Source organism: Pseudophryne corroboree, chromosome 11 (assembly GCF_028390025.1).
Source record: "Pseudophryne corroboree isolate aPseCor3 chromosome 11, aPseCor3.hap2, whole genome shotgun sequence".
NCBI lineage: Eukaryota > Metazoa > Chordata > Amphibia > Anura > Myobatrachidae > Pseudophryne > Pseudophryne corroboree.
The window spans coordinates 158311635-158331280 of record NC_086454.1 but is presented as its reverse complement, the minus strand read 5'-3'; the positions used below and the strand labels follow the sequence as shown (position 1 = coordinate 158331280).

Genomic DNA, 19646 nt, shown 5'->3' with positions numbered 1-19646 from the left:
TGGCGCCACAAGGGATCCGCAGCGCCCAATTACAGAGTACATAATAAATGAATCATCAAAACAGGAAAAGAGTGATTTACAGTGGAATGCAATATAGGACAAGTACAGGGTACATAAACATAGCTACATCAGCAGATGACCTAATGACCCATTACCAGTACAGTACATAGATAGGTGTGCACTCTCATGTACTGTACTGTAAGAATACAACACACAGCAGCACAGCATACTTTCTAGCCCTGGGCAGGGCAAGCTCAGCCTACTCTCCAGGATTGGACACAGACACACCCATACAGTGCTATAGCAGCCCTACCCTGCCTGAGCTGATCACTTAGCTCTGCTTACCAAGGCAGACCAGAACCGCTGGCTCCCTGCACTCACTGTGCCAGCTAAGGACCACACAGGTAAATAACCTTATATGCACATATATATGTATATATAGATATCCAGCTGTTTATAGACGTTTGTGTATAACTGGAACGTGGTCTATTTGGGAGTATCCCACAGTTGATTGTGGAAGTTGTGTTGTGTTGTAGAACTTTCCTTGTGCGCACTTCTTGTTACCTGGCTGGGTGGGTAATAAATCGTGGTACATTGTGTACATGGCACTGTGGTAGTCTTAGGTGGAACTTCTCCAGAAGGTGAATGCTGTTACTTTGTAGTAAATTGTAACTTATTCCCCGTATACTGTACAGTACAGAAGCAGGCTGCTCGTTGTCCCTTCTACCACCTAATATCTGCACACTTAATTCTTACATATAGTTCTTGGAGTTGTGTTTTTAGATGATTAAAGGGTATATTTACTAAGCCATGGATTTTCAAACCCCACGATTTGTGCCTGCCATATTTAAAAGCACAATAATAGTAAATGCAAAATGATAAATCACGCTTGTTTTGCATTAAATATTGTTGCCCTATGAAATCTGACAGAATCTGGGGTTTTGCTTGGATAATAAATATACCCCATAATATACATGCATACTACTGTATACTACGTTCGTTTATATCAACATGTGTGGGCAGGTCTACAAAACTTTGCGCACACACAGCTTTGTGCACTCACTATTGTATATCTGTATGCATACTATCTCCTACTCCCCCTATTGTATGCACTATACAGGCTCTCTGCCTGTGCATTATCGCCAGTGTTTGCTTTGGACGGAGTTCCCTGGCTATTACAACACAAGAGGTCTGAGCTGGAGGTACCACACCCTCCTTGCTACATATTTGGATCGGAGGGCAGCTTGTTGCTGAAATAAGCATGTGGAGAATATAGAGAATGTATGTGTGTGTGTGTACACACATAATGCGCATGTCATGGTGTGCACTTCTTATTTAGATGACATAGGCATACAAGAAGTGTTTAAAATCCTGTTTTGTTCCATCTGTTGCTATTCTGTATCCAGTTGCAATGCCATTTGACACTGTGTGGTCTGGAAAACCTCTTTTAACACATTCTGATGACTTTCTGTATTATTTTTATGTACAGATTATAGACATGCGTTTGCTTGTTTTCCATATGCTGTCACTATAATTGAACTCCGCACAAGGGATTTGCAGTGTTTTGTAGCTACAGCATTGCACTAAATAATTTATGAAAGGCAGGGGTGATCATGTGAATCATGTGGTGCCCAGCATGTCCCCTTGCATGGGAGGGGCTCATTTTAGTGGTTCTGATGGAGAGAAACATGCCCCCCCTCCAAAATTCTGGGCGTGAATGAGATGAGAGAACTGTAATCAGAGAAAGGGTGCGGTGCCCGCAGTAAAAGTGCCTGAGGAAGTTTTTCTTCCACCTAGGTAGGGAGAAGTTGTAATATAGAAAGCAAAGATTTTGTGGTAGGGAAGAAGATTTTGTAACATATAATAGACAATGATATAAAATATGGGGCAATCTCTTAATCCGACCTAAAAAATTGTTCTGGAGTACTTCTGGATAGAGTCTTTCTTCTAGAGGAACGTGAACTGGAGTATGGTTTGGAGTACACAATTTTGAGAACGTCTGGAAAAAATGAAGTTCTCTTCTGTCTCTGTAATCTGGAATTAGCTCTCAGCTCAAATGGTTTCATGAAAAAATGTTTGAAAATCTTGGGCCTTGAAAACATTAAGTTGTTCTGCTAAGGTTTGAGGCTGAAGCCCGCGAGGGGACACATTTGCACTGAAAACATTCCTAAACCCTCATAAAACTTCTTGGCAATGTGCTCTGTAGAACCAGGGGGTGTGCTTGTGGAGGGAGCTGTTCTAGCTAAATTCTCTCTGTATATTTATCTGTTCCTGATGTGACTAAAAGCACTGCTTGTGTATTGGTTTTCTCGCTGCTCTGTATATTATGGCTCTCCTCTGTATATTGCTGTGCACTGGGTGTGTCTGCAAGTGCTGGCCTCTGTCCAGAATCCTTCAGGAATGTTGGTTTGAGAGCAGAGTGACTCACAACAGTTCTGTAGTCTGGGGAGGGGAGGAGAGGGGCAGAAGGGAGGAATTCACATGGGAAACCCACCCTGCACAGGCACACGTGTGTGTCACTATAGGTGTAACTATATGGCTGCCTCTGCTCCTGATGGGTGCACAGTACTTCATTAGTGTCTGCCTTCCCGCTTGGTCGTCGGTCTACAAATCAATACCTATTACGTGTTGAAGGATTTTAGTTGTCCTTCTGGAGGCGTAAAAAGAGAAATGCGTTTCTAACCAACTTTTGGAATTTTAGATGCGCAGGGCATATGTGGAGTCTGGCATATCTCTGCTTGCGTAGCGTGAAATCTGCACATTTTTACATGAACGCAAAGCCGCACATCTGTACAAATGCAGGTTTGATTGCGCCCACTTGCACCTGAAGTGACAGGGAGGGACGCAACAGTCTAGAATAGGATGAGTACAGTAAGAGCTTGTTGTCGTAATTGCGAATAAATGCAAAGCTACACAGAGACGTAGTAGATACCTGTCCGTAGCTTTATTCATTGCGGGTTCCTGAGGACTGGTGCAAATGCATGCTTGCCGATAATGGTCTCCAGCGTTAGCTGGCAGCTCCTGATTGGCTGATTACTGACTCACCCCTGAAGGTGAGGCTTTCTGTATCCGGAATATTATAGATCTGCTGAATTAAAGAGGTTCTTCATTTCAAACTGACTAGCGAAATGCCTTTTTTTCACTTGCAAACAACAACGCATTTTGTGCTTGGATCTGGTTGTGTTTATAAGTGTATGTGTACCTGGCGTAAAGTGTTCAGTGGTGCAGCACTGGTTGCAACATGTGACGTGTGCACCTCAGAATATGGCCTAATCCAGATCTGATCGCAGCAGCAAATATGTTAGCAAATGTGCAAAACCATGTGCACTGCAGGAGGGGCAGATATAACATGTGTAGAGAGTTAAGGGGGGTACACACGGAGCGATAATCTAAGCAATCTGACTAGATTGCTTAGATTTTCAGCAAGATCGCTCCGTGTGTAGCCCCCTCAGCGATAGCGATGCGCAGCCCCGCGCATCGCTATCGCTGCTGCTAGATTGGCCTGCATGCAGGCGGGAGAGATGTGTGCTGATCGGTTCGCTCAGCACACATCTCTCCCAAATCGGCCCGTCTATATGGGCCTATAGATTTGGGTGGGGTGTGTTCAAACTGTAATCTAAATTGCAGAATAAAAATAACGCAGCCAGTATTTACCCTGCACTGAAACAAAATAAACCACCCAAATCTAAAGGGGGGTACTCACGGAGCGATCGCTGCTTAAAATCTCTCACTAGATTGCTTAGATTTTCAGCAAGATCGCTCCGTGTGTAGCCCCCTCAGCGATAGCGATGCGCAGCCCCGCGCATCGCTATCGCTGCTGCTAGATTGGCCTGCATGCAGGCGGGAGAGATGTGTGCTGATCGGTTCGCTCAGCACACATCTCTCCCAAATCGGGCCATCTATATGGGCCTATAGATTTGGGTGGGGTGTGTTCAAACTGTAATCTAAATTGCAGAATAAAAATAACGCAGCCAGTATTTACCCTGCACTGAAACAAAATAAACCACCCAAATCTAAAGGGGGTTACTCACGGAGCGATCGCTGCTTAAAATCTCTCACTAGATTGCTTAGATTTTAAGCAGTGATCTCTCAGTGTGTACCCCTCACAGCGATAGCGATGCGCAGCCCCACGCATCGCTATCGCTGGTGCTAGATTGGCCTGCATGCAATCTAGCACGCCAATGCAATCTAGTACGCCAATCTAGCGGGTCGCTCACTTCACCCGCTGGGTGAAATGAGCGGCTCCCCCCGCACGCTCAGCACACATCGCGCTGTGCTGAGCAGGGGGAGAGATGTGTGCTGAGCGGTTCGCTCAGCACACATCTCTCCCCACATCTGCCAGTGAGTACTGGCCTTAACTCTCTCTGCACATGTTAAATCTCCCCCCCCCCCCTGCAGTGCACATGGTTTTGCGCATTTGCTAACATATTTGCTGCTGCGATCAGATCTGAATTAGGCTCGTAATATGCTGTTTTTATGTACAGATATTGGACACAGTTGCTGCTAAGTCAGTGTCAGCCAGTGTACATAGTTATGAGTATATATTATAAAATTATTTTTATGATTACATTCCTTAGTACTTTTTTTTAAAATAAAAACAAATGCAATTATTTACATATGTCAAGATCAATGTAAGTTATCTGACAAATACATCTTTAGAAGTGTTCATCATAAGAGGTAAGTATATAAATAAGAGTGTAGTCCTCCTTATAATCTATTAGGGGCTATTTACCAACTCCTAATTAACATCTTACAGGCGGAGTTTAAAAATGACAGGAGCTGATTGGTTGGTACTTTATCACTTACAATTGTATCTCTTACCAAGCTTTAATAAATATAGCACCCTAAGTACTTACAGTTTTGCTTTTTAAAGACATTTGAGTGTGTACATTGTGTGCATGTTTTTGTAAACCACAAACCCATCCTTCCCACCAACAGAAAAAAAGTAAAAACGTCTTACAGTACCAGACTGATAGCATCTGCAGTATGTTACCCACACTGTGAATGTCTGCTTTGGAATGTCCCTTTTAAGATATAGGCAATGATAGATTGAGTTTGGAAGGACAGAGTGTGATCATTCACCATGGAACAGGCAGTGACGTGTAACTATCAGATTAGTTAAATCTAGAAATCCTGAAGAGGAGAAGGGGAGATCAGGGTGTGGTTCTGTTGAGTTACAATTGAGTAATCATGAAATTTCAGTACTAAAACGCTGACATTTAATGAGTGTATTGGTTCATAGGGGGATATTCCAGTGCTTAAGAGAGTTCATACTCACTTTATTTTCTCAGATGCCAGATTTAGATAAAGTATGTTTAATGGAAATGTAAGTACTCCTAGTTCTGGTTAATTAAATCATTATCACATTTTCCAGGTAATACAATGTAATCTCTTGTGCTTACCCATAAACACATACAAAAAGCAGGTTCAAAGTGGCACGTATGTGCTTCGCCAATTATACGTTATAAAATATGTAACATTCTACTACTTCTACCTTTAGTTTGTTATAATGAAGCATCTCCCGTAAACACCAGTCGGGAGAAGTTCAATGTTCCATCTATTATTAACAAACTGAAAAAGAAATGTGTAAACTTCACCCTCTCTCTTATACAATGCATTTGTTTCTAGCAAAGTCAGTTTTTATTACTTATCATTACCATATTGTTCAGATTAGAGTGAGCCGACGATGAGTTCACAAAGTGGCTAAAATATATGCAGTAAAGAGAGTTGAGGCCAGTAAATCTTCCGATAATTTCAGCATTGTTCTACCTCACCTTCTGTAAACACAATAGCTGGTGTTGTCTAATCCATATCTGTTGCTCAATTCATATTGTTTGCAGAGCTCAGCCTAGTCAGTAATTTTTACCTTTATCGGGTGGTAATACTTCTGCTCTCACAATACACAGTTGAAGGCTTTTTCCTAACATCTAGATAACATTAATTTACTGGCATGTGGATGACGTCCTTCAACTTTACTTAAATCATTGCATTGTGTATTTTTCATTATTTTTCCTTCTTATGATTCACTTCTGCTCTGTTTATTGTATCTGAGTCAGTGCTGCAAGTATCGCAGTACGGCGTACCGGTAAGAAATTTCCAGCCGGTACGCCGTACCACCGGGCCGTCCACCATACCTGCATCCCGCTGCTGTATGAGGGGAGGAGAGTGCAGTGCCTCTCCTACCCCTCAATTCTCTATGATGTCCGGTCTCCAGCGGCGGCGGCAAGGTCAATCTCAATAAGGCACCGGTTTGCTAGCCAATCAGAGCTTGCGGACCGGCAGCCGCGGCTCCCGATTGGCTGCCGGTCCGTGAGCTCTGATTGGCTAACGCCTCATTTGAGATACAAACAGCCGGAGTCGGACTCAGACTTCACAAGCAATGAGGGGCAGGAGAGGCGCGCTCTGCGCTCTCCTCCCCTCACATAGAAACAACAGAGACAGTGGTGAGCAGGAGGGGGGGCTGGCACTCTGGGGCAATGTATATCTGTCACAGTAGGACATTGTATATCTGGCACAGTGGGGCAATGTATATCTGTCACAGTAGGACATTGTATATCTGGCACAGTGGGGCAATGTATATCTGTCACAGTAGGACATTGTATATCTGGCACAGTGGGGCAATATATATCTAGCGCTGTGGGGCAATGTATATCTGGCGCTGTGGGGCAATGTATATCTGGCACAGTGGGGCAATGTATATCTGGCGCTGTGGGGCAATGTATATCTGGCGCTGTGGGGCAACGTGTACCTGGCACTGTGGGGCAACGTGTATCCGGCACTATTGGGGTCATATGTGTATCTTGCCCCCCCCATATGTGTATCACGCCACCATTTTCATTGGCCACGCCTCATTTGGCCACACCCAGTTTTGACGTACTTATAAGACATTTTTTGCGCCACTGATCTGAGTGCAATGTAAAGTCAACGTTGACTAGATGATATAGACACTTTAATGAAAAACACAGACTGACTATTAATATTAAAAAAAAATAAAACAAGCAGTTAATTTATTAAACATATTAGAGTGCACGTTCAAACCAATAGATTACATTTATAAGGTGGCCTAGAAGGCCAAACGTATTGGGAATAAAGGAGGATCTGTAATAAACATAACAGGGAATGCAAATATTACAGCAGCTAATGCAGGCCAAACCTATCTAGATTATGTCAACCAGTTTGATAGTTAATGTCCAAATTAATAATAATAATAATAATTTTATTTATATAGCGTTCTTTCTCCTACAGGACACAGCAATTCAAATCTGGATTTAATCAGAGAGAGTGGAAATCCAGGTTGAGCACCCCTCATTGTATTGAATGAATGAGTGAGATCATTCATTAGGGAGCGATTCAGTTGTTTCCCCATGGTTGCTACTAGATGGCACCCAATGGTGCAATTCAATTGTTGCTCTGTTCGGGCACACAGGGGACATACTACTTCTCACAGCCTCCTGAGGTGGGGAGAAGACATGTGTGAAAACGCAGTGGTTTGGACACCTTACTGGCTGTTTGGGCACCCTAACAAGGATAAACTCGGAACTAATTGGGTGCCCAAAACAATTTATTTGCACTGTCAGGCACCCATTAATTCTGGCAATGCCCATAACAAATAAATCGCCCTTTTAGGGTCTGATTCTGAGATGCATGCAGTGTTTGTTCCGCACGCAGTTAGCTGATATTTTCAGTCTGTGCATGTGCCCCGATTGTTAGCACTGAGAGAAGCAGAACAGACTTGATTCACTGCAGTCAGGGTGGTCATGGGAAGTAATAGGAGTGGCTAAGCAGAAGTGGGCTTGTCACTGTAAGCAGCTGCATCCAAACTCACACAACCGCTCACACTGGAGTACATGGTTCTACAGAGAAACCGTACCTGCCATAGGCTGGTGCAAGTTTCGATGGTGATCCGATGATACAGCTAAAGACGCAATGAGTCAGAAATGCCTTACCGCCAGACGATGCAAGTAGATGTCTCACATTATCAACATCGGCTGCGGCATTACCGTAATAAGCCAGTTGCGGCATTATTATCCAGTTGCATTGGTTCAACATTGTACAATTGCTCTTCAATGGACTATTCGATTTGATTGGAAAAGGAGCCCAGTATAAGTTTTCTGCTGAGGTTGGGCTAGCTAGGTGGCTACATAAACCAAAGAAAACCTTTGCCGAAATTTGTGTGGCCAACAGCAGAAGATAATTTAAAATGAACTGAGGAAAGTAACCATTTTGTTCCATGGTCTATAATATATGGGCAGATAATCTGGAAGAGCACTCAATGCAAATGGCCAAACAAAAGTGATTAATGAATACACTCTAAAATAAACATTCATCTGTATTACATATCAGCACGGAACAATAGAAAGATAAAGCTAGTCAGCAAGAATTGAAGTGGAAGACATATGGGGCATGTAATGATTTGTGTTTATATTGTACAGCATCAGTGCATTTGCAATTTGCTCACAAAAATTGATACCAACCAAGAGCATAACGGTGTAATAGACATATGATGGTAATATTCCATTCGTAATCATCATGAAACGGAAGAGGTGAGCCATGTCAGTGTGGGGCAGTATAAACTGTGTGTGAATTGCACAAGTGACTCATTTTGTCTCCAGTTTTAACTTTTATTTGCAAAAAAAATAAAATATAGGAAATCTGCAAAGTTGAGCTTTAATACAACTTTCTATGTACTGTGTATAACACAATTTAGAAAAATATCCTTTACTACCACTCGCTCCCCTTCGCCATCCTCAAATAAGTGGGTGGCCTTTGTGACTTGGCACCTAACCACTGTACCGAGACCAGCAACAATTGCTTCCCCAGATATAAAAGCGCAGAGAAGTTTGAAAGTACACTGTCTGCAGTCAACATAACTGACTGGACGGCTGCCGCGGCTTGTTTAATTAGCTGCAGTGACAACAGTTTAGTAATAAATGTATACTTTCAAACTTTTCCAAACATAAAAGCCTGGGGAAGTAACTGTTGCCGGTGACAGTGGGGGCTTTGTAACTGCCGAACCACTGGTAAGAATACAGGATGATCATGTGGGGAACTGGGAGTTCTACTTCTCAAGGCCAACACTGTGACACAGCTGCAGCAAAAATGAGCCTATGAGGTAATTGAAGTTGCTTAACACTTAAGATGTCCTAACTTGTAGATGAATGCTGTACAAGTCTTCAAATCCAGACACATCACAAAATGGCTCCCTATTCCAGTCTTCAAGCTTGTTGAATTTAAAAATAAATACTTTGAAAGCTATAGCACAGTTTAAAGAAACAAATAGCACATGGAACATGAAAATTATAATGCAAATAGAAGTATTGTTCCTGTTCTAACTTACACTGAGAAAATAATCCAACACAAATGAAATGTTTGCATTTGCTGTTGTCAGTGCTGGGCAGCCGATAGACCAATTCAATTGTTGCTCTGTTCGGGTGCGTACAGCTGCCGGCCCCAGTATTTCTGCATGCAGACCCCGTGTTGGTGTGCAGAAATGTGCGAAAAGTGACCTGTTTGGGCACTGAAACGATACTCGGCTAAACCCAACACTGCAGGGTGCGATCAGCTCATTAAAAAAGATTAATTAAATAGTGCCCCCCTGATCTCCTGTTACTTTAGATGGGGGTCAGGCGCGCATAAACAATTGAATCACATGACTTGGCATGTTTCTTAAATACGATATAGCAGAATGTAATTTACATAATTAGCATAGTGGCTACATACCATCAACCATCTTATATTTAGGGAAGTTGTAAACTCTATTTAGACTAATTTTTGTCTCTCCCCACTAACACTTCTTCCCTTTTCACCATCAACATGCACTCTATATAATTGTGTTCCTCAGGTTACGAATAGCCGAGAACTTCGCTGATAACTTTCAACGCTGCTTGGCGCTCTCCATGGCAAGGGAGATCCTACTGTACACAGCAGCTGCAACGCTTTCAATGAAAGCCAATGTACAGGATTGGATGGAGAGAATAGAACAGCCCTGAAGGTGATCTGCAGGGGTTTTGAGTGCCGGTGTGTGGTAGCACTCTGCTACACAGAGAAAATGACTACTATTAGGAATGGAGGGACATTAGTAAAAGTTATTAAGCAGAAACCCCTGTTTCGTGCAGCAGCCTGTGTGTGCTTGGTAATGTATACGAGTGAAGTGCCAGAAGCTGGAATAGACCACAATTGTGGTGAATTAAATGGTCTACTGCTTACATTGGTTATCATGCTTGTGGTCACTTTTCTGTCATATTTCATTGCTGTTCATGTGGATAACACATGCAGCACGTCAAAGAGATCAATTGATGGGCGCCCTGCATAACTTTCACTATGGTTAATTTATGCTGTTGTTTTTTTTTTTTTTTTGTTCTCCTTCATCAAATAGTAATGAAGTTTTTTCTTTTTACCAGTGGGTATCTATATCTATTTTTATCTATTTGCAGATTTACAACAATGTTAAATGTTTTGCTTTCCATTAGTGAACTAGATTTATTTTAGTAAATCAAACGTACTGTTTATATCATACACAGTTACATGTTGTAGTTTTTGTTTTCTTGTTGCCTACAGAGTGGAGATGGAAATTGTGTGGCATGAATCAATGTTCATTGTAGTGCTGTCTCGGTTCATGCAGCCTCCTACCTCAGTGGTGTCCCTAGTTAATTTATAAGCCAAATATTGTCACAAGTGTCGCAAAATAGCTTTCTCCACTGTATGTAGCTGCCAGTCCCACTTTATAATCTCATACCCTCCAACTGTACCTTTTTAATAGGTACAGTACCTTTTTTTCATGGTCTGTACCGATTTTTGCCTCCCCAAACTTCCATTGAAAGTATAGGAAAAGGGGTGTGACCACGCCCCTTTTACCCGCGACCACGCCCCTTTTTCGGATTTGTACCGATGTTTCTGTTTAAAATGTTGGAGGGTATGTAATCTTGTTGCATCATGCTAGTAGTGTTGTACTACTTTGACTTTAATATACCTGTAGTAGAAAAATAGAATTCCAAGATTTTAGGGGTCAGATATCAAGTGTATGTGGTAATTTAGGTGAACTGCGGCATTATACGGTCATCCTCTCCAACATGAAAGAAAATCCATCCAGGAGTAAAATTGGCTGTTTCGCAGACTAAGGAAAGACTGAGTCTTCTGGGATATAGTTCTTGGAAAATAGTTTAGAATTTTAGAATGTCAGAATGTGGTAGTGAATTCCACTGTCTGGTTCCAGATCGGATATACTTTTGAGGTCCCTTTTTGCAATAAAGGGGGTTAAAGTAATTTAGAACCAATTTAGAGTTTTCCTTAAATGTCATTATTAAAGTCAAGAAAACAAACTCCGCCCACTGCTTACTTTACAATGCTCATTATAGATTTAATTAAGCAGCCATTAGTAGGTTTACCAAAACTGGGATGCTCATCTTGGATTACACAGGTTCGGTGTCTGATTAAAACCAGCTGAAAAGCGGAATTGAAGTCAGTCAGCCAGCCACAGAAGCCATCAGTGTCCTTGTTTAAAGGGATAGTATGGTAAGCCTAACCATAAGAGATTATTATATTGGTATTAACTGTCCCTTGTTTATATATAGAACACTCTGCCCTTCTAGACTTTTCACGGTGCAGCACAGAATATTTCAGACTGTAACAAGACTGCATATGTATTTTGTATCAGTAATATAGATTATATATGTCACCATCCAACATTTGGACCCAAATTGTTACCCTGTTCCTTGTATATTTCTGGTCTTATAAATCAGTGGTTCCCAAACATGGTCCTCAAGGCACCCCAACAGTCCAGGTTTTAGGGATAGCCCTGCTTGTACACAGCTGGTATAATAACACCGATTGAGGTGCTAATAAAGTCACGTGCCTAAACATGGATATCCTTAAAACCTGGACTGTTGTGTCTTGTGCATTCCGTTGGGGAACCACGGTTATAAATGTTAAGTATGTGATATAAATGCATTGTTTTATACCATTTGGCCTTAATACTGATGTCACACAGGCATCACAAAGTATTTAACCCCATCTTCCTTTATAATTTCTTGCCCTTATTTTATCTTGCTTCATAAAATAATGATACTGAGGGCGGTATTCAATTCTTTTCACCCCCTTCCACACCCGTTCTGTTTCCGCTGATGGGTGTGGTATAATCATTTCATCTTGCTACTTCGGGAATAGCGAGGGCGAAACCCTTTACGCAGCTAAACCTGATTACTATGGGCGGGATATGCGCGATAATGGGGATCACTATAGAAAGGAGATTAGGCGTGATATATCATTTGAATACCGCCCTGAGAATTACTTTTATTTACACATAATTACTATGCCCTAGTAACAAGAGCAAATCACACCAGTTTGAAGTTCACAGTTAAACCTATGTAAACTTTCCCCTGGAAGGGAAGGGGAGGGGAATGTAATCCTCATTATTAAAACTGACAAAAAAACAACAACTGGTATATGTTTTACTTTAATTATTTTAAATACAAATATCCTTTGAGCATTGCCTGTGTAAAGTAAAGGTGCGTACACACTAGGCGATGTGCTCCATGAGCGACATCGCCTAGTGTTTCCCCCTCCCGGCCCGCCCGACATGCGCATACACACTGTGCGATATTGCTAGCAATATCGCACATTGAGTCCAAATTGAGTTGCCTGTCCAGGCGACAGTAAGTCTCGTTAACGAGGCGCGGGGACGCGCATCGGTCATCATTTACTGCGTACACACTGGGCAATATAGTAAACGATAGGAGATTAAAAATAAGCTATATCGTTTACTATATCGCCTGGTGTGTACGGGCCTTTAGATTGGCCAAGCACTATAATAACTATGGTTTTGGGAATTGTTTACAAAGTTTATGAGAATCCATAACTGTATGGCAATTGCCTGTAGTTTGTGATTATTATTATTAATATTAATAATAATAATAATAATAATAATATTGTATTTTCAACCAGTTCTATGAATGGCAAGGTAACCGATTGTGTCTACAAAACACTGTCCTTGAAAGGATTCTCAATAGAAAAAGCCTTTTTCTAAAAGAAATTGGATGATTTTAAACTCCAGCTATTTGAGCAATAGCATTGTATTGGCGGCACATGCGTTCCGTGTAGAAGGAAGTTATAGGAGGTGTGAAAGTGCAGGGGGGTGGGTAAGATTTGTGTATATAACAGCAGTGCTGATAAATTCACCTGATATCATATCACTCCCAATTGTGTGTATTGTTTGCTTGTACAAATAATTGCACGCCCTCTTGACACCCTGCTGACCTGCACCCTTTAGATATGTATGCTGTGCACAAGGGCACATTGCAAAATGTATATGTGCAAATCTGTGCTTCACAATTTGTATTCACTTTATTATTCTAGTTAGTGTTATATATTTACAGGACCAGTGTTTTCCACTGCTGTAACGCTGCAGAGGAGCAAAGGGCTTTTAAGAACAAATAGACGTGTACATTATAGGATCTATGTAAAAATATGGTGCACCAGAACATTGTGTGCACAGCACCAAGTAAATGTGTCATTGTGTAAGGACAATAGCTGTACAAACACAGAAACTGGTGAATAGAACCAACTAATCTGATCATTGTTGGATCAGTTTCATTTTTATGAGCTTCACGTCTCCTCATGTCAGCCCCTTAAGGGGGGTACTCACTATCGCTGGTGCTAGGTTGGCCTGAAATGAAATGAGTGTGTATGTGTGTATAAATATATATATATATATATATATATATATATATATATATATAAAATCATACATACACACACAGGTTGAGTTTCCCATATCCAAATATTCCGAAACACGGAATATTCCGAAATACAGAATGTTTTGAGTGAGAGCGAGATAGTGATACCTTTGTTTTCTGATGGCTCAATGTACACAAACTTTGTTTAATACACAAAGTTATTAAAGATATTGTATTAATTGACCTTCAGCCTCTGTGTATACGGCATACTTGCCTACCTGACCCTCTCCATGAGGGAGAAAATGCTCTGTTCCTGGACTTTCCTGGTAATGTATGATTGCCATCACCTGTGGTGAAACACCTTTCTTATCAATTAACTAGCTCACCACAGGTGATGGCAATCATACATTACCAGGAAAGTCCAGGAACAGAGCATGTTCTCCCTCATGGAGAGGGTTAGGTAGGCAAGTATGGACTGTACACACTTTGTTTAATGCACAAAGTTATTAAAAATATTGGCTAAAATGACCTTCAGGCTGTGTGTGTGTATAAGGTGTATATGAAACATAAATGCATTCTGTGCTTATGGGGCCCACACACGCTGCTATTTATGCTAGGTGCGATTTGAGCCTTTACAATCTGTGCTATGCGATTTGGACTAAGTGGGTTATGCTATTTGAAATACATCCAATTTTGAATACACTACAATGTACTATGTGTGCTGTAGTACAAAAATACCTGCCTGCACATACTATTTTGCATTGAGATATGGACTAGACAGGAGCGCGTATTGCATCGCAAGGGACAATACACACGGTGCTATTTGAACTAGATGCGATGCTATTTGAACTAAAAAGATCAAATAGCATGCAATAATTGTACCGTGTGTGGGCACCTTAGACTTAGGTCTCATCACCATGATATCTCATTATAGTATGCAATTATTCCAAAATACGGAAAAATCCGGTATCCGAAATACTTTTGGTCCCCAACATTTTGGATTAGGGATACTCAACCTGTATATACATTCTTTGGTTGGTGCAGATTATTATGTGCTGTACAAAATAACAATATACATCTAGTCTGTTGCTCTTTGGGCAGGAACTCCTTTCATGTTTGTTAATACTACAAAACACATATTGCCATCCTTTTTAAGCATACATATTTTGCATGTATGCATAGGAGCCAACATTTAATAATGATTGTTGGCTGATCACAAAAATTCTGCGCAGAGACATGTTTAGTGGCTGAAGCTGCACAACTACTGAGGGTTCTTTAGCACCCAAAGATCTGACTAAAAGTGTGCATGTATTTTTAGTCTCCCCCCACCCCTAATATGTATATACAGGTTGAGTATCCCATATCCAAATATCCGAAATACGGAATATTCCGAAATACGGACTTTTTTGAGCGAGACTGAGATAGTGAAACCTTTGTTTTTTGATGGCTCAATGTACACAAACTTTGTTTAATACACAAAGTTATTAAAAATATTGTATTAAATGACCTTCAGGCTGTGTGTATAAGGTGTATATGAAACATAAATGAATTGTGTGAATGTACACACACTTTGTTTAATGCACAAAGTTATAAAAAATATTGGCTAAAATGACCTTCAGGCTGTGTGTTTAAGGTGCATATAAAACATAAATGCATTCTGTGCTTAGACTTAGGTCCCATTGCCATGATATCTCATTATGGTATGCAATTATTCCAAAATACGGAAAAATCCCATATCCAAAATACCTCTGGTCCCAAGCATTTTGGATAAGGGATACTCAACCTGTACTAAGTCTCCCAAACTCACCATTACAGGGCAGGTGTTTAAGGATGTCCATGCTTGCATACCCTCCAACTGTACCTTTTTAATAGGTACAGTACCTTTCTCTAACGTCCTAGTGGATGCTGGGGACTCCGTCAGGACCATGGGGAATAGCGGCTCCGCAGGAGACAGGGCACAAAAAGTAAGCTTTTAGGATCACATGGTGTGTACTGGCTCCTCCCCCTATGACCCTCCTCCAAGCCTCAGTTAGGTTTTTGTGCCCGTCCGAGCAGGGTGCAATCTAGGTGGCTCTCATAAAGAGCTGCTTAGAAAAAGTTTTTTAGGTTTCTTATTTTCAGTGAGTCCTGCTGGCAACAGGCTCACTGCTACGAGGGACTTAGGGGAGAGAAGTGAACTCACCTGCGTGCAGGATGGATTTGCTTCTTAGGCTACTGGACACCATTAGCTCCAGAGGGATCGAACACAGGCCCAGCCATGGAGTCCGGTCCCGGAGCCGTGCCGCCGACCCCCCTTGCAGATGCCGAAGTTGAAGAGGTCCAGAGGTCCGGAAACAGGCGGCAGAAGACTTTCAGTCTTCATAAGGTAGCGCACAGCACTGCAGCTGTGCGCCATTGTTGTCGGCACACTTCACACCAGCGGTCACTGAGGGTGCAGGGCGCTGGGGGGGGCGCCCTGGGCAGCAATGTATAATACCTTTTTCTATGGCTAAAATACATCACATATAGCCCTTGAGGCTATATGGATGTATTTAACCCCTGCCATATATCGCAAACTCCGGGAGAAGAGCCCGCCGTTTTAGGGGGCGGGGCCTATTCTCCTCAGCACACAGCGCCATTTTCCTGCTCAGCTCCGCTGTGAGGAAGGCTCCCAGGACTCTCCCCTGCACTGCACTACAGAAACAGGGTAAAACAGAGAAGGGGGGCATATTTTGGCGATATTTTTATATATTAAGCGCATATAACAGAAACAACACCTTTTAGGGTTGTTTATATACATTTTTATAGCGCTTTGGTGTGTGCTGGCAAACTCTCCCTCTGTCTCCCCAAAGGGCTAGTGGGGTCCTGTCTTCGATAAGAGCATTCCCTGTGTGTCTGCTGTGTGTCGGTACGTGTGTGTCGACATGTATGAGGACGATGTTGGGGTGGAGGCGGAGCAATTGCCGGTAATGGTGATGTCACCCCCTAGGGAGTCGACACCGGAATGGATGGCTTTAATTATGGAATTACGTGATAATGTTAGCACGCTGCAAAAGTCAGTTGACGACATGAGACGGCCGGAAAACCAGTTAGTACCTGTCCAGGCGTCTCAGGCACCGTCAGGGGCTGTAAAACGTCCCTTACCTCAGTCAGTCGACACAGGTACCGACACAGATGAATCTAGTGTCGACGGTGAAGAAAGAAACGTATTTTCCAATAGGGCCACACGTTATATGATCACGGCAATAAATGAGGCTTTGCATATCTCTGATACTGCAGGTACCTCAAAGGGGGGTATTATGTGGGGTGTAAAAAAACTACCTGTAGCTTTTTCCAGAATCAGAGGAATTGAATGACGTGTGTGATGAAGCGTGGGTTAACCCCGATAGAAAACTGCTAATTTCAAAGAAGTTATTGGCATTATACCCTTTCCCACCAGAGGTTAGGGCGCGCTGGGAAACACCCCCTAGGGTGGATAAGGCGCTCACACGCTTATCAAAACATGTGGCGTTACCGTCTCCTGATACGGCCGCCCTCAAGGATCCAGCTGATAGGAGGCTGGAAACTACCCTGAAGAGTATATACACACATACTGGTGTTATACTGCGACCAGCAATAGCCTCAGCCTGGATGTGCAGTGCTGGGGTGGTGTGGTCGGATTCCCTGACTGAAAATATTGATACCCTGGATAGGGACAGTATTTTATTGACTATAGAGCAATTAAAGGATGCTTTTCTTTATATGCGAGATGCTCAGAGGGATATTTGCACTCTGGCATCGAGAGTAAGTGCGATGTCCATATCTGCCAGAAGAAGTTTATGGACGCGACAGTGGTCAGGTGATGCGGATTCCAAACGGCATATGGAAGTATTGCCGTATAAAGGAGAGGAATTATTTGGGGTCGGTCTATCGGATCTGGTGGCCACGGCAACAGCCGGAAAATCCACTTTTTAACCTCAGGTCACCTCCCAACAGAAAAAGACACCGTCTTTTCAGCCGCAGTCCTTTCGTTCCTATAAGAACAAGCGGGCAAAAGGACAGTCATATTTGCCCAGAGGCAAAGGAAGGGGTAAGAGGGTGCAGCAAGCAACTACTTCCCACGAACAGAAGCCCTCCCCGGCTTCTACAAAGCCCTCAGCATGACGCTGGGTCTGTGCAAGCGGACTCAGGGGCGGTGGGGGGTCGACTAAAGATTTTCAGCACACAGTGGGCGCGCTCACAGGTGGACCCTTGGATCCTGCAGGTAGTATCTCAGGGTTACAAGTTGGAATTCGAAAAGTCTCCCCCTCGCCGGTTCCTAAAGTCTGCTTTACCAACATCTCCCTCAGAAAGGGCGACGGTATTGGAAGCCATTCACAAGCTGTATTCTCAGCAGGTGATAGTCAAGGTACCCCTCCTACAACAGGGAAAGGGGTATTATTCCACACTATTTGTGGTACCGAAGCCGGACGGTTCGGTAAGACCTATTCTAAATCTGAAATCCTTGAACCTGTACATACAGAAATTCAAGTTCAAGATGGAGTCACTCAGAGCAGTGATAGCGAATCTGGAAGAAGGGGACTTCATGGTGTCCCTGGACATAAAAGATGCTTATCTGCATGTCCCAATTTACCCTTCACACCAAGGGTATCTCAGGTTCGTGATACAAAACTGTCATTATCAGTTTCAAACGCTGCCGTTTGGTTTGTCCACGGCACCTCGGGTCTTTACCAAGGTAATGGCCGAAATGATGGTTCTTCTACGAAGAAAAGGCGTATTAATTATCCCTTACTTGGACGATCTCCTGATAAGGGCAAGGTCCAGAGAACAGCTGGAAGTCGGAGTAGCACTAACCCAAGTAGTGCTTCAACAACACGGGTGGATTCTGAATCTTCCAAAATCTCAATTGACCCCGACGACACGTCTGCTGTTCCTGGGAATGATTCTGGACACTGTTCAGAAAAAGGTGTTTCTCCCGGAGGAGAAAGCAAGGGAGTTATCCGAACTTGTCAGGAACCTCCTAAAACCAGGAAATGTGTCAGTACATCAATGCACAAGAGTCCTGGGAAAGATGGTGGCTTCTTACGAAGCAATTCCATTCGGCAGATTCCACGCACGAATATTTCAGTGGGATCTGCTGGACAAATGGTCCGGATCGCATCTGCACATGCATCAGCGGATAACACTGTCACCAAGAACAAGGGTGTCTCTTCTGTGGTGGTTGCAGAGTGCCCATCTGTTAGAGGGCCGCAGATTCGGCATACAGGACTGGGTCCTGGTGACTACGGATGCCAGCCTACGAGGCTGGGGAGCAGTCACACAGGGAAGAAACTTCCAGGGCGTGTGGTCGAACCTGGAGACGTCTCTTCACATAAATATACTGGAGCTAAGAGCGATTTACAATGCTCTAAGCCTGGCAAAACCGCTGCTTCAGGGTCAGCCGGTGTTGATCCAGTCGGACAACATCACGGCAGTCGCCCACGTAAACAGACAGGGCGGCACGAGAAGCAGAAGAGCAATGACAGAAGCTGCAAGGATTCTTCGCTGGGCGGAAAATCATGTGATAGCACTGTCAGCAGTGTTCATTCCGGGAGTGGACAACTGGGAAGCAGACTTCCTCAGCAGACACGACCTCCACCCGGGAGAGTGGGGACTTCATCCAGAAGTCTTCCACATGATTGTGAACCGTTGGGAAAAACCAAAGGTGGACATGATGGCGTCCCGCCTCAACAAGAAACTGGACAGATATTGCGCCAGGTCAAGAGACCCTCAGGCAATAGCTGTGGACGCTCTGGTAACACCGTGGGTGTACCAGTCCGTGTATGTGTTTCCTCCTCTGCCTCTCATACCAAAGGTACTGAGAATTATACGGCTACGGGGAGTAAGAACAATACTCGTGGCTCCGGATTGGCCGAGAAGAACTTGGTACCCGGAACTTCAAGAGATGCTCACGGACGAGCCGTGGCCTCTACCGTTAAGAAGGGATCTGCTTCAGCAGGGACCTTGTATGTTCCAAGA

The 19646-nt window shown here is 43.1% G+C and overlaps 1 protein-coding gene across 1 annotated transcript in view; it reads left to right on the top strand.

Annotated features, from left to right (window-relative positions):
• The first annotated feature begins 308 nt into the window (after window positions 1-308).
• AHNAK (AHNAK nucleoprotein) overlaps window positions 309-19646 on the top strand; it is a 93583-nt gene continuing 74245 nt past the window's right edge. The window contains exon 1 of the mRNA XM_063945015.1: window positions 309-404. The gene's annotated coding sequence lies outside the window, so the exon portion shown is untranslated. The remainder of the gene's footprint in view (window positions 405-19646) is intronic.